The sequence below is a fragment of the Gekko japonicus genome, unplaced genomic scaffold, assembly GCF_001447785.1.
Source record: "Gekko japonicus isolate JY-2015 unplaced genomic scaffold, Gekko_japonicus_V1.1 scaffold1055, whole genome shotgun sequence".
Classification (NCBI taxonomy): domain Eukaryota; kingdom Metazoa; phylum Chordata; class Lepidosauria; order Squamata; family Gekkonidae; genus Gekko; species Gekko japonicus.
The window spans coordinates 201,286-215,891 of record NW_015169808.1 but is presented as its reverse complement, the minus strand read 5'-3'; positions in this window follow the sequence as shown (position 1 = coordinate 215,891).

Sequence of the window (14,606 nt, the reverse complement as noted above, 5' to 3'; positions counted from 1 at the left end):
CGGCGGCGGCTGTAATAAGAGGGAGCGAGAGGGGGCGCCTCTGGCCGCCGGGCCGGAAAAGTGCAGGCAGCCGGACCTGATTGGATTCAGGGCGCCCTGAACAAACAGGCCCGCCCGGCCCGCGGGGGCGCCCTGAGCCAGCGCCAGGCCCACGACCGCCCGCCGCGGGGAGCCCCAGGGAGGGGAGGCCGCCGAGGCCCGCGAGGGAGGGAGGGAGGGAGGGAGGGAGGGAGGGAGGACTGGAGGCTCAGGCAGCCCCGCCAAGCAGGGGTCGTCGCCTCCTGGGCTGCCCCTTTCTGTTCGGGGAGCCCCCAGACAGTTGAGGGTCTCCTCGGAGGGCCGGCCGGCCCCTTCGCTCGGGCATTCTCCCACGGGGCGACTCCTTCGAAATCCAGCCGCTCCCGGTCTTGGGCCGCTGAACTCGCGAAGCGCTCCTCCCGACGCGGAAAACAGACCCACCGACCCACCGACCGACCAAGGTTCCATTCCGGCGAACGAAGCTCGCGCGTGTCACAAAGGTTCGTTTCCGCGGAAGAGGGCGAGCGAGGAGAGGCGAGGAGAGGCGAGGGCCATCCCCATCCCCATCCCCTCCTCTGCGGGGGGTGTTCGGTTCTTGTTCGCGCCGCAGGCCAGCGGGACGGCCCCAGTGCGGGAGTCTCCCGGGCCCTCCCGGGGTGGCGGTGGGGGAGAGGCCGGCTCGAGCCCCCCCCCCCCCCCCCCCCCCCCCCGCCCCGCCCCCCCCCCCCCCCTTCTTCTCTGCCTCCCTCTCCGCCTGCCGCCGCCGCCGCCGGCCTCTCGCCTCTTATCTTAACTGCGCACACAAAGGGAGATAGGAGACTTAGCGGGAAAGGGCTGGAAATCACACGAGCGGCGGCGCCCCCCCCCCCCCGGGAAGGGTGGTCAACCAGATATCCGTCGTCGTCATCACCCGTTCGTGCCGAAACAGAGCCACCCTCCCTCCCTCCCGGGGGCTGAAGGAAGCGCGTCCCGCTCGCGGGGTCCAGCAGCAATCCCCCGGGAGGGAGGGAGGGCCGGCCGGAGACAATCGGCCGGGATGGGGGACCGTCGAGGGTTGTCCAGACCAGGTAGGTTCAGGGGCTTGTGGGGCGAGTCTTTTGTTCGGTGGATTTCGTGGCACGAATTTAAGTTGTGTGCGGCTCATATATGCCTCTTAGGTACCGCAACCTGTTAGCAGCCAACGTGGGTTTGTGTGCAGACGGCGGAAACGCACAGCTCCTTTTAACGCAGTCGCCCAGAAAAGGGCCCACCGATTCCCGCGAAGCCCTTTCCCGACTGCAGCCAGAAAGGAAGAGTTTCCCTGCGGGAGGTAGAATCGATAACGATGGTATCTACAAATGAAATGTTTCGAAGCTATATTTACTTTTGATTCGAATTGAAAGCCTACTTGGGAGACCCCGTGGTTTCAAGAACGCGACCTGATCCTCGTTTTGTTTGTTTGTCAGGCTGTTTTCACACAACTAAGACGACCCGCAGGCTCCTGCCAGTGTCCGTGAGGAGCCGCGTCTCGGGCAGCGTCTTAGCGGGCTGTCCTAGTTTACCTTCACGCCGGAGGGGACCCGAAAAACCCGCCCACTCGGGGCTTTGCCTTTCTGCGGTCGCCTGTCCGGATCCTGTAATGTCGCCAAGCCTGGGGGTGGCGGCGCAACTGCGGAGTTGCCGGTGCTGGATGAAACGCACGGGAGCCCTGGTCGAGGGGGGTCTTCCCGAGCCTTGGCTTTCCCCTGGCGAGTCTCTTTGCCCTCAGGAGGGGAGCGATCTGCAAGTCGTGGTGGGCCTCCTGAGATACCCCTCTCGACTGCGTTGTCGAGCCCTCCGTTGACTTCGTAGGCCGGCTACACGTTTGTTTTGATTTTGTCCCGTCGGGTTAGACCAGGGACTTCTGCTGGTGGCCTTCGGGGGGACATTCTTTCCCCTCTCGGGTTGGGGCTGACAATCGTCCGAGGGGAACCCGGAGAAATAGAAATGCTGCGATTCAGAATAGCCCTCCCCCCTCGACGGCTTCTCCTCGGAGGATTTCGAGGGGCCAGGGGCGACGCCAGCAGAACAGGGCCTCGGCTTGGACAGCGGGGAGAGGGGCGCTACTGATGTGGGATCCTCGTGTTCAGGGTCGGGGCAGTAAATGAAGAAGAGGAGTTGGTTTTTTAATACCCTGCTTTTCTCTACCGGAAGTAATCTCGGAGCGGCTTACAATCGCCTCCCCTTCCTCTCCCCACAACTGGCACCTTTCGAGGCAGGCGGGGCTGAGAGAGCTCTGAGAGAACTGTGACTGGCCCAAGGTCATCCAGCAGGCTCCGTGTGAAGGAGGAGTGGGGAATCAAACCCGGTCCTCCAGATTCCAGTCCACCACTCTTAAGCACCACACCAGCCTGAAGGGGCCCCACTGATCGCCTGTCTCCAAAGTGCTCCAAGGAAGGAAAGCGGTGGGAAGGATATTGGTCGTCGGGGCTGAGCGGACAAGTTTCGGAGCCTCGCAGAGCGCTCCCTCTCCGTGTCTGCCGGGTGAAGGGCGCCATGTAAGCCTCGACCGGCCCACGACTCCCCAAGGAGAAGAGAGAGGCTTGCTCTCAGGTCGACTGACCGAAAGGATCGTGGTTGGGCGCTCCGGAGAGTGGCGGGCCAGCGGCCACGTGCCGGCCTTCAGCCGAGCCGGGCGGAGAGCTCAGGCGAGAAGCCACCGGCCGCCCTGGTCCTTGGGCGGGATCTGCCTCTCAGGCAGCCAGTTGCCCAGCCTCCGGGAGAGAGGCGCCTTGCTTTCCGCCCGCCCGCCCTCGCTCCCGGGCCATCCGCAGCCGCCCCGAAGTTCGGCAGAGGCGTCGAAGGGCAGCACCGGGCTGCGAGGAGGGTCGGGGGTCGGCGAGGCCTTTGGGTGGCCGGCCTCCTGAGCGGCTTCCTGCGTTCAGACAGAGGCCCCTCCGTGTCCGTCCGGAGGAGGACGCAGGTTCGACGAACACGTAGGCTGCGATATAAGGGGGGGGGGCGGTCGTCGTCTCAAGACCCCTCCTGGAGAGGAGGAAGGCCCAATGAGCCGTGCGCGCCCCGCGTCTCTTTTGGGGTACCCCGCCTGGCCCGTCTTCCCCCCACTGGCGCCATTCCAGCTGCCCCCCACCAAGACGCCGGTCGGGACTCGCGGGAACCCAGCCAGCCCCTGGGGGCATCATCCCCATCGGCGCCACCCGCCGTGTTCCCTCTCAGCTGAGTGTGACCTTGCTCACCGATTTTTGTAAAGCCTCCGGCTCACACGTTCTTGTCTCAGTTCAGGAAGGAGGGCTCCAGAGCCGACTCATTGGAACAGCAGCCAAATCGCTCGCTCACAATGTTAACGCGGGTAGCTCACAGAGCAGAATCTTTGCTCACAAGACTCCACAGCTTAGAGGGAGCACCCCTCTTTCTCTTGTGGGCTGATGTGTTTGTTTGAAGTCAGCGGGGTTTGGGGAACGGCCGCTTTCCTCGGTCCGGGGGGGGGGGAGGCGCTCTTCTGAGCCGAAGCGCGCCCTGGTGGCTCGGCCGTCCACGTGGAGAAGGGGGCCGCGACTCTCGACCGCTCCTCCCCCCCCACAAAGGCTGCGAGTCCTCCAGGTGCTCTTTGCCGCCGCTCCGGACCCAGGCGAAGGCGCCCGCCCGCTCCCTCCCCTGCTCCAGCGCCTTCCGGCACCTCCTCCCGACCCGAGGCTCTCGAGAGCATCCCTGCGAATGGGAGGCGATGCCGGACACCGCTTGCTGCTGCGCCTGGTGGTCGTCCCAGCAGATGCCTTCGGAGGACAGGAGTCCTCGGCGGGCGAGCACGGGCCCTCTGGGACTTCGGCTGCGACGGTCGCCGCCCGTCCTTCAGGTGCCCCCAGAGGCTCCCACGCGGCCCTGGGCAGGGAGGCTGCTGCAGCCTCAGCCTATCGACGCCAGCGGTGGGTTCCGACCGCAGCAGCTCTGCCCGGGACGACCTTCTCTCCCTCTGCCCGCGTCCCACACAAGCCTCGTCCTCGGCGCCCGGCTCAGGCGGCCAGTCCTCGGGGCACGTGTGCGACACACTTCGGGCCTTCCCGCTTTCGCATCCCGTCCAGCCCCGAGGGCCCCAGGCCGGTGTGACACCGAGGCTGGCTCACAGGATTCCGGTTTAAACCCTGTTTATTTGCTGATCTGAGAAGGATCCGCAGACCGAGTCTCTGCGAGTGTTTCCTGGTGATGCACTTTGTACATGCTTAGAAATGCTGCTCGATGGCTGCGCCCTACCAGGCGCTTTGGAGTCCCCGTGGAGGAGATAGCCCGGCAGAAATGAATGGAACAGAGTAAATACATGGAAACCTCTTCGCTAGGAACCTCCACCCCAGCTTCAGCTGTGTGGGGTGCGGGTGGGGGTGTGGGTAGTTAGGAGAAAGGCAGGAGGAGCCGACCCTCGCAGCAGGCCCGCTCCAGATTTCAACGACGGGCATTTGCACAAACCCACACCAGAAAACCCGGCGTTGTTGTTCTCTCTGCCCGGAGCGCCGTGGAAAGAAGGCTCCGGAGAGCTGCGGCTGCGCTCGGAAGGATCTGTGGTCTCTGGAAGCCACGAGGACCGCCTCCGGCCCGAGCCTCTCGCCCTTCCAAACAGCCTCTCGCCCTTTAGCGGCCCAGCCGCTGCCCGATCCTCCTCACGTCGGCTTGGAAACAGCCCTGCTAAGACGCCTGGCAGCTGCGCAGGCAGCCCGGTCCTCTCTGGAAAGACATTCATCGTCGGAAGGAGATTCTCCCGTGCTTTTCCCACCGTGTTGCGCAGGACTGTCAGTTCAGGAGTGGCCTGGAAGAAAGCGGGCGGTGTGTGCCTCCCCCCCCCCTCCTTCGCTCAGGGGGACGACGACTGTGCAGACGTCCAGCCTGAGTCGCAAACCGGCTCGCCTGAGCTAGGGCATGTCGAGCTGCCGCCGCTACCGAGGCTCTTTTAGTTCAGCCCTTCTTCGGTCTCCTACATAGCTAAAGATGTGCAGCCGTGCGTGGTAGTCTTGTCTGTCGCAGGCACCAGAAAAGAGCCGGAGTCCTGGAGCACCTGAGAGACTCACAAAATACGCGGTAGGGGATGAGCGTTCGTGAGTCACGGCTCTATACCTGAGGAAGTGAGCAGTGACTGAGGAAAGCTCTTCCCCTGCCTCGTATTTTGTGAGTCTTTTCTAGGCTCCTGCTTGCTTATAGTGAGTCCCATTGGTTTGAATGGGATTTACTGCGGACGATTTGTCCAGGGACCTCGTCGGGCTCCGTTTATTCGGGCTAGTCTGGAGGGTTCCCAGCCACGGGTGTCGTCGTTCAGGCGTTGGGCTAGGACCGAGGAGACCCGGGTTCGAATCTGCGCCGACAGTGAAACTTTTAGAGGGTGGAGACGGGCCGGCCGTTCTCCCACCAGCGCTGCTCCGCGCTCACTCCTCCCTTTAGCCCCGATGGTGTACGTGTCAATTTCACACAAGAGGCTGCGCGGCCGCATTTTGCCCCGCAGCTTCGCTCCTTGGAGGAAGGGCAGGACTAGAAGGCACGAACGGAGAGCCGGGGTGGAGTAGTGGTTTCGTTTAGGACTGGGCTCTGGGAGACCCTGGTTCAAATCCCTGCTCTGCCATGGAAGCTTCCTTCACTCTCAGCCTGACCTGCCTCGCAGGGTAGTTGTGAGGATAAAATGTAGCAGCGAAGAGACAGACAATGGAAGCTGCTTTGCGGGAGAAGACGGGGTATAAATGAATAAATAATAAATACCATAGAAATGTTCCTGCTGGACAAGCGGGCTTCACAACCTTGCAGAACTCATTTAAACCAGTCGATCCTTTGAGCGTAAGTTTACTCGGAAGTAAGCCCCACTGGGTTCCATGGAGCCCTCCAACAATGACCCAGGCGCGGGGGCTGCAGGCGGCAAGGCCCATCAAGGCCAAAGCGGGAGAGGCTCCTACAGAAATGTGCGCGTCAGAATGGAGGAGAGAGTCGCTTGACTCCGCTGCAGGCCGCCTGTGCGGGCAGACGGATCCGGCGGCAAATCCGGGCCAGGCCTCCCCCCCCCCCCCCCCCCCCGACCGGCACGACGGAAGAATCTCCTCAGACGTTCCCCGGAAACTCCTTCTTGACACTCACCCCACTGACTTGACTGGGTCAAATGCCCCCCCCCCCGGCAAAAATGCCCCCGAATCCTCCCGCAGCCTTTTCCAGCACACCTAACGGAAGCGGGGAGGTGGAGACATCCAGAGGGGCCTCCCGGTCGAAAGAAAATACATTTTGGCCTCTCACCGACCGGGAAGTCACGGGAGTGGACGAGTCACCCAGAACCGGGAAGCAAACTACTTTCATAAGAACATAAGAGAAGCCAGTGTTGGATCAGGCCAGCGGCCCATCCAGTCCAACACTCTGTCACACAGTGGCCAAAAATACCAGGAGCCATCAGGAGGTCCAGCAGTGGGGCCAGGACACTAGAAGCCCTCCCACTGCTGGGCCCCCCCCCAAGCACCAAGAATACAGTGCATCACTTGCCCCAGCCTGTGAGTCCCTATCTATAGTAAAGGTTCCCTTGCTCGAAAGCCAGTCGAGTCCGACTCTAGGGTCGCGGTGCTCATCTCCGTTTCAAAGCCGAAGAGCCAGCGCTGTCCGAAGACGTTTCCGTGGTCATGTGGCCGGCATGACTAAACACCAAGGCGCACCGAACGCTGTTACCTTCCCACCGAAGTGGTACCTATTTATCTACTTGCAATTTCTTGCTTTCGAACTGCTAGGTTGGCAGGAGCTCCTCAAGTGAAGGGCTTTTCAAAACTGTCAAGTTCCGTGGGAAATATTCGCACCAGCTGCAATCGTGTCTTCTCTTAGTACTCAGACGAACAAAGCCGGAGTCCGGTGGCACCTTTGAGACCCGCAACGTTTTATTCAAGGCTTGAGCGATCAGTGTGCACGCACACTTCCTCAGATACAGTCTTGCTTGCTCACGAAATAAGATGTTGTGGGTCTCAGAAGGTGCCACCCACACCGGACTCCGACTTCGTGCTGCTGCTTCAGACCAGCCCGGCGGCTACCCACCTGGATCGGTTCTCCGCAAGTCCTCTGGAGTAAGCGGGCGGGCGGGGGTCGGGGCCGCTCTCGTCCACGGCCGCTGAAGTCAACTGCCTGGCGAGCGCGTCCCTCTGGCTGGCTGGCTGGCTGGCGCGGGCTCCTCCTGGGGCTCAGCATCCGGGGCTGCCGACTCGAACTCCCGGCCGCCCAGGGGGAACGCGCGGCGGGCAGGGAACGAAAGGTCACTCTGGTGGCTATCGGAGGGGAGCCACACGAGCATTCTTTGCCGCGCTGTGTTTATGTCACACGCCGCCGCGCTTTGTCAATTGCTGCTCACCTCAGAGCAGCCCGATAAGAAGAAAAGAAAAAAAAAATCGCTGAAAGCTGCAGGCTTCACGCTCTGCTCTGTCCGCCCCCTCCCCCGGTCCGTTTTCAAACAGGGCGTTCTCCAGGCCACTCAGTGAAACAAGGATTCCCACCTCAAAGCTTCCTAATGGCAAACCCAGCAACGAATTGCGAATTAGCAGATCCCCCCCCCTCTCCGGGTTGCCTCCCCCTTTAAAAATTATCCCTTGAAATATTTGAATGTAAAACCCAAACAAATGAACACAGCAAAATTACAAGATTTCACCCACCTTTTCCCATTTATTGTTTAGTATTCTGTTTATTACATAAGAAATTGATCAAACTATGTAGAAATCAAGAGTCACACCTAAGTGCTAAGTGCTTGTCCTCTTGGGACCTTTTCAGATCTTACAGTTTGCCTCCTCAGAAATTGACCTCTCTCTCTCTCTTCTCTCCATTGTGGACCACAAGAAATTTTCACAAATATAATTGTTTATTTTATTTAGAACATTTCCATCTTTCCACATAGTTTATTTATTTATTAGATTTCTACCCCGCCTTCCCTCCGTGAGCAAGCTCAGAGCGGCTTACATAAAAATTTTAAAACAGTTTAAAACCAGTTCAGGGTCTCCAAAGTATTAAATAGGTGCTTTTTGATGTTTTAATGTTGGATGTTTTAAATAAAACATATATGTATATAAACAATTAAAGAAAACTTATAAAATCAATCACACAAATAAAATTTAGACAAACAACAAAATATACTGAGTAATTTCTACTCCTGGGCTGGCACAGCATCTACTGGGCTGGCTCACTCAGAACCACAGGCTGCAAGCCAGAGGGCTGAGAGTCACTGATAAATATCTCATGTGCAGTTGAAAAACACCACACGTGGGACTCTCGTTTTCAGAAGAGGTTTTCTCGGCTTGTACCCTGAATGCAGCTCTCTGAACATGTTTGGTGGCCCACTGAGGAAAACCTGCCCGGTTTCATTGCTTACCAGGTCATGCGAGGGCAGCTATTCTTTCTGTATTATATTCTTACCCCACTCTTCCTCAAGAGCGGTGTACAAGGTTCAACAGTCATCTATTTATCCTGTTTATGTATCTGAAGAAGCGTGCTTGCACATGAAAGCTCATACCCAGAATAAAACGTTGTTGGTCTCAAAGGTGTCACTCTGGACTCAGACTTTGTTCTGCTGCTTCAGACCAACACGGCTACCCTGCCTGAATCTACTCCACCCTCCAACAGCTCTGTAGGGCTGACAACTCCTCAGAGGGAGAGAAGAAACACTCCTCCCCTTAACTAGAGGCTCACTGGGGTGGAAGCTCACTGGGTGACCTTGGGCCAGGGTTGCTGTGAGGATAAAATGGAGGAGAGAAGAATGATGTCAGCCGCTTTAAGTCCCCCATTTAATGAATTAACTAACTAAAATGGAATGTACAAGGTGATGTTCTTTACCTCCCTGCCATAAGAAGCTTCAGCTGCCCATTCCCACACCTGAAGCCATTTCCCCCAAAGCCTGTAAGGGATGTTAACCCCTTAGGCTCTCCTGGGTCAATGAACTGCCATGGCAAGAGAAGGGAAGTATCCTTCCCCATCCTGTCCTGTGGGGATTGCTGAGAACTTCTCTCTTGAGGTTCTGCAACATGAACAGTACCGGCAATGCAAAAAACGACACCCTCCAGATAGTTCTTTGGTGAGGCATCTATCACACCGATGTCAATGGCCTGCATTTCCAAGCTACCTAATCTAGCTTCCTGCCAATGATGTCTGATAGGGCCCGAGTGTTCCAGATAAGGAAGGCCTCGCGCACTCCATCCCACAATGCTCCCCAAGCTTACATCAGCTGGTGATTTTAATCACTCCGCTTTATAGGCTTGAAATTGTCACAATGTTAGCTTTTCTTATCTTATCCATACTAGAGAGTTATTCCAAGCTTGTTTTCATTTTTTTTTTAAAGTTCACATTTCAGTGGGTGATTTTTTTTCTCTCCACATGCTTCATTGCTGGCTGAAAATGGATGTGGCTACATGATGCAACCAGTCAGCTGACTGCTCCTCCCAGCCCTCACAACACCAGTGATTTGTACTGAATTAAACCACCCCCATCTCCCAGGGCAATTTCTGCCCCCTCCCATCCTTCTCTCTACCAAAGCAAAGAGCCCAGCCTGGCTTCCCTTGACGTCTCTGCAGTAGGAGGTGCTTCAGAAAAACCCAGGAGGCATCACTTTTGCGTCTACAGAGGCCATGAAAACACCCCCCCCCCCCCCAGCAACACATGCCTTAGAATTTCCAGACATTCTGCCATTGGCTTTGCTCCCACTTTCATGAACAGGGTTGATCCAAACATCATACATTGTGATGCTGAGCTAGCAGCACACTCGCTATGCACTGGCCTGACTGCTGAGGTGCTGCTGGTGTTTCGATCAGCCTCCATGTCTTTAAACCAGTTACCTCCAGTTTTCTGTCATCCCCCCCTCCACAGATATTTCACATGGCGAGCTGGAGCCAGCCAGCATGGGATTGGGCAAGCTGTGTCTCCTCCCAAAGAATGGCTCAGGCCTTTGAGGTCAGTGATAAGCAGAGATTTCTTTCCCACCCGTTCCCCCCAATGGTTCCTTTTGCAAGGGGTTTATCTTCCAAAGGTGGGGGTTTCTCCACTGGCAGGCTTTTCAAACACTCAGTCGAGCTGTGGCAGAGTGTTGTTTGGAGCCTGTGCGTTTAGTCACATTTGGGGAATAATGGGGTGATGTCATCTTTATCTTTATTGCCGAATTTGGCTGTCTTGTGGCTATGACTGTCACTGTGGGCATAGTTCAGCACTACTAAATGACTGGGGGTTTTGCTATCAGCTGCAGTGAGCCTTTGTGTGTGCCAAGGGTTTTAAAACACTTTCCCCTCTCACTTAGGTATTTCAAACCAGAATGTGTTTGGACAATGGCTATAAAATTGTTAGCATTGTCTCGCTATTAACAATGCTTATTGTGAGTGTTTGCATGGCCATTCATCACAGCACTTGTTAGCAATAAGAGCAGCTGCTGCAGTGTGTGGAATATACTGTGGCAGAACATGGTTGTGTAAGACAGCAGCACAGAGAATAAATGATTCTGTTGGCATCTCAGCTTCTGCATCTTCAAAGCAGTCATTGCCTCTCATGAAGGGGGAAAAAGAACAACTCTTTGCACCTTGATTCATCTGCCATTGCCAAGAAGTTGCTGTTTGAGACCCTAGCACTTTACAGAGAATTCTGGAGTATGATCTTGGGTGAAAATGTAGTTCATGCTGGATCTAGCCAAGGTTGCTAAGTTTCAGTGTTGTCCTGCCTTGAACTAAGGGCCAATCCAGCCACATCACTGGGTGGGGATACACGATTTGAGCTTCAAAGGCAGAGGGACGGGTATGGAATTGGGTCACAATGATGGGGGCACCTGAGTTTTAATTCTTTCCCCCATCAAAATTGTTTTACCCTCTGGGAGGGAAAAAGATAAATACTGTGCTTGTCTCTTCCCCTCCCAGGTTTTCAAGGAGTGCCTGTATGTGTCTTCGGTGTGTTTGCGGGCGGGAGGGGGGGGAGATTTCTCAGAAAGAAAATGGCACAGGATGACCTCCCCCCCTCCCCAGTACTATGGCCTTTAGCCGTATCACCCCACTGGCTGCTTTTTGCTGCTCAAATGCTTATCTGGGGATCTGATCATGCTACAGTCTCTTTCAGCTAGTAGGCAAGTGAGCCTGCCAACAGTCCTGGAGAAGAATGTCCAATCCCGTTGGGTGTGTGTAAAATGCCATCAGTTGCAGCTGACTTATGGCGATCCCAGCAAGGGGCTTCTATGGCAAGAGAGAAGCAGAGGTGGCCTTTGCCTTTGCCTTCCTTGGCAGAGTCTTCCTTGGAGGTCTCCCTCCCAAGTACCCATTCCTCTTAGCCTCTGAGATCTGATGAGATCAGGCTATACTGTGCTGCCTTCCCCCCCCCCCGTCCCTTTAATAGAGGCTTAATATGTAGAAATTGGTAGCTGAAGCTTTTTATGGAGTGGAGGTAAATAAACATCCCATTAGGCCTCTATCAAAGGGACAGGATTCTTCTTCCCCAGGTAGCTGGCAACCTTAGGCTGTCCATTTCTACTATCTGGGGACTCTTTGCCCAGCTTTAGTGAAACAGTTTGTTTCCCTGGAAGAAACGGAAAAACAGTGCTCATAAATTGGAGGAAAGTTAAAACTAGTTCTGTCCCACCAGTGAGACTAATGCATAAAGTTCTCCACACAAAAATTACCAGCCTGCCCAGAAGGTAACAATGCGTAGTCACTTCAGATAGCAGATTCCAAATGGGACACTGTTTTTTCTCTTCCAGTCTCTAGCTGTGTATACGATTATCAACTTGAACTCCAGTTCAAAACTGGGGAATGGATGGGAACCTAATCCATGTACCAGAGGCATGGATCAACTAGTGTGCAACATCCTCTGACACTGGCTGTGACTAGTGGGATTCCCAGTCTGGGGCCACAAATCTGGCTGGCGAAGGCTAAGAGCCGTTGAAAGAAACGGATCAGATCTGTTTCTGAAGTGTCTCAATACGTGTTTCACTTCATCTGAGCAATGAGGCCTCTCTTTTGTAGTGCTCTGTCTTCAGTGCTATGCCAAGGTGTGTGTATATTTGTGCGTGTGTGTGAAGGCTGCACAGTGGACCTACTTTATGGACTATAGATTACTGCTTCTCGCATTACAAAGTTAACTTATGGAATTCAGTAATACTTCACATGGTAATGGTCTCTTATCTGTTGGTGGGTACCTCCATATTCGTACCTGCTCATTAAAAAATGCAGCTTGCCTTAACAGCTAAGTGGAACTTCCATGTTCAGAAGCAGTATACCCCTGCATATCAGGTATTGGGGACAATATCAATGTTTATGTTTGGAGCTCCTGTGGCATCTGATTAGTCATTGATGGGGGGAAATGTTAGACTGGCCTGAAATTTAATCTGATTAAGAGCTAAAATACACCAGTACTGGAAATGTTGTGAATGTTCCAATATCACAATTTCAGATTTTGAATGAGAAGTTTAGAGCAAAGTTTGAACTCATATTATAAATGTGAAATCTGACCTCAAAACGTGAGTGCTTTAGCCCTGGCACATCTCTTGATTGCTTTGATTTGGGCGGACATCAAACATGAAACTTCTTAACTATCATTTACTAATTGCCATTCTGTGAGATCTGAAATACTAATGCAGGTAACCAAATGCAGTTATTTGTTAAACAGGATTGTATGCCAGCCATAAAATATGATAGATATGTATTTTCTGTCATTTGGAGAACACTGAAGAAACGAATGCCCTACTCATTTCACTGGGGAGTTCTCTCAAGGGGAATCTGCAAACCCAAGGATTGCAGTAGCCTTTGAACTTATATGCAAGCATATGCAAATACATGTAAACTTAAGTGATTGATTGACTGAAGAAGTCATAGCAGATAGAATTAGAATCCCACAAAACAAAGGAATGGAAATCGGTTTTGTTCTGAGACACTACAATCCAGTTCTTTCAGTTTTATTTAATGTGTGGATTGATCCGAGAAATCAAGTGAAATTTTTTCCTTAAAAAGGTTAATGTTGTGTCTGTTTGCTTGTTCTGGTGAATGGATGTGTGGAAGCCAAAGCTGAAGCAAAAGCTGACGCCCACTTGGAATTGTGCTTTTGGGTGGTTTCCATACTACTTGGAGGTAAAAAATGATCTATAAATGATCAGATAACGGGTTGGAGAAAGCCAATATAACATTTTATTATCTTGCAGACATTTATTGTCTTAATGTAAATAACTTTCTTTCAAGGACTGGTGACTTGTCCTTGTGGGGGAAACCCACTGTGGTCAGCTAGATGTTCAGTTTTGCATAAAATATTAGAATTTTGGAAGGGTAGCAAGATGTTTGCATAGAAGTTCATTAGATACCATCATAAAAGGGGTAAATCGTTCTGACTCTAGACATTTGGGCTTCAGTACGTGTGCCAATGGGAAATTTTGTTATCTGTATTGATCCAGTAAGAAATGGTAAGGAAAAGCAAGGGATATAGAAGGCACACATTGAAGGAAGTTAAAACAATTTGCTGTTAGAAAATCATTCAGTTACACATTTTTGTTCCCTGATTCCCTTCCATAGTTTCATTACTGGTATGCATTTTAAGGCAGGACAAATCTGACTACATTCTCTCTAGATGCATTCCCAAAGTAAACATAGAAGGTTTTTTAAGGCAGGACAAATTTGACTACATTCTTTCTAGATGCATTCCCAAAGTAAACATAGACATCACAGGATCATATTTCTCTTTTGTCCTTTGAAATGCTAGTCACTTTTGCTTTGGAAAACAGGAAAATTAGGTCTGCCTTTTGCATAATGATTTTTCACTCTTAAACTGCAGAGAAACAAAATGCAGAATACCACTTTAAGGCTGAGATACAGTAAAGTATATGAAAACTTGCTTAAATTAATACATCACACCCTTGCTACTACACTATTATATTGAATAATTTTTGTTGTTGCTGTTCTTAATGAGACAGGTAATATCTCTAGTGATGGAGGATTCCAAGGTTCATATGAAGTATTATGCCTGAGATCCAAAAAAGTGAAAGCAGAGTTTTAATGTGACTCTCCCCATGCCCCTACAGCCTCCCATGCCTGTGAAAAAGCACTCCGGAGGGCCAAAGGACCCCCACACACACACCAGAATGGAATGGTAAATGGCAAAGGAAGCTGTGGAGGGATAGCAGAAGCTAATGGAGTACTTTCCACTCATGTGAGGTCTAGATCTAAGCCACTGTCTTTTGCAAAATGTGCAAATATATTTAAGGTGAAACAATGACAAATTCTTTCCTTATCACTTCACTATTATTTCCTTTGCAGGAATAGATACAGAAGATCTAAGGAACTTATGCAATCAGGCTCTCCTGTTTACTAAAATAATGATTCATGCTCAAAGCTACTGGAGAATATTTCTTTGTCCCAAGCCATTCTCAACTTGTGAAATTGTGAAATTGTTTGCCTGCCTTGCTGTGATTTAGGGTAGATTTGAAATTGGAGAGATTTCTTCCCACATACACATATATTGATTTCAATTCCAATAGACCACTTGAGGAAAGAAAACAGTGAACAGGAAAATAAGACTCTCACAAAACAGTCATTGATCAATAGAACTCCATGTTTACACCAATAGATGGATGCAGACAAGCTCCTTCAGTAGTTAAAATAACCAGCTCAATGTTTCTATTTCAC